Here is a 1,219-nt window from a genome sequence, read left to right as displayed (position 1 = left end):
ATATATTTTATGTAATCAATAACATTGTACATATATATATAATTTAGGATGCATTTAATTAAATGTATTTTCAAAAAATATATTTAAAAACATGAAAAATACAAGTTACGCTGTAAATAATAATAATAAAAAAGTGTATAGTTGTTACACCTGTGAGAAACATTAAGTATAAATATATAATAATGTATTTTTCATTTTAAATGTATATTAGATTTTATTTAAATGTAATTATGAAAAATATTTGAAATAAATATTAAAAAATATCTATAGATAGTTTTATACAATATACAAATAAATTTCATTCCCCCCTCCACCTCTTTAAGTTGTCAATCCAACTCGACTTTTATAGTCAATAAAAACATTTGGGACATGGAAAAACCATTATGTGTAAACATTTATTGGTTTCAAACTGAGATAAAAACAACTTGCTCCAGCAAACATTTTACAGCCTTTCATAGTCCACACATCTCGCAACAAAAATAAAATAAGAGAAAAAAAACGCATTAAAGAGAAGAGGGGAAAGACATGAGAGAGAGAGAGAGAGAGTGCAAACCTTTATTCCAGTGACTTTTAATAGGATAATAAATCTAAAAACCCATAAATGGACTGTTGTCCGTCGCCCCAAAGACAGGTAATGAGAAAAAGCGATAAAACCTTCCGTTTGGCCACTGCGCCGTTTCCATCAACGTTTAAATTAAGTTAAAAATTCAAAAACACTCAGTCCACATTCTGGAGAGCCAAAAACTGGCACTCGGCCGAAGGAAAAAAATGACTGGCTTATTTGGATTCGGCTACAGTATAAATTACGCATTTTTGGACGTTGTTTTTCTGGCTTAGTCTTTGTTCAGCGTAAACAACGCGTCCCTGTTTAAAGGCACAGGTCGAAGTGTTCCCTTGTGTCCCGTCTTAAAGTTCATGGGTCAGTTGTAACATGTTTGGTTGCTTGTTTCCATTCGTTTAACAAAAAAAATGGCCAAAAAATTTGTACGAACAATATGATGCGTTTCGTGACATTTGCGATAAAAACCCCACAAACAACATCCTCCGGTTTCAGTTTTGCAATCCTGATCTATTCAAAATGAACAAAAGAAAAGAATAAAAATAAGCCAAACATCTTATTTTGCCTTCGTTTTGGTTTCTTTTAAATAACAAAGCTAGATAATTCAAATTCGCCTGAAACCGTGAAAGAACAATTCAACTACAACATTCGAAATGTTCT

At 31.4% G+C, this 1,219-nt stretch overlaps 1 protein-coding gene across 1 annotated transcript in view; it reads right to left on the bottom strand.

The window, feature by feature from the left end:
• Nucleotides 1–376: 376 nt before the first annotated feature.
• Nucleotides 377–1,219, bottom strand: part of r3hdm1 (R3H domain containing 1) — a 37,150-nt gene continuing 36,307 nt past the window's right edge. Inside the window, exon 25 of the mRNA XM_082137544.1 lies at nt 377–1,219. This exon is cut by the window's right edge and continues 539 nt beyond it. The gene's annotated coding sequence lies outside the window, so the exon portion shown is untranslated.

Source organism: Leuciscus leuciscus (assembly GCF_965113295.1).
Source record: "Leuciscus leuciscus genome assembly, chromosome: 15".
Lineage (NCBI taxonomy): Eukaryota > Metazoa > Chordata > Actinopteri > Cypriniformes > Leuciscidae > Leuciscus > Leuciscus leuciscus.
The sequence above is the reverse complement of the archived record's forward strand: the minus strand, read 5'-3'. Positions and strand labels throughout refer to the sequence as shown.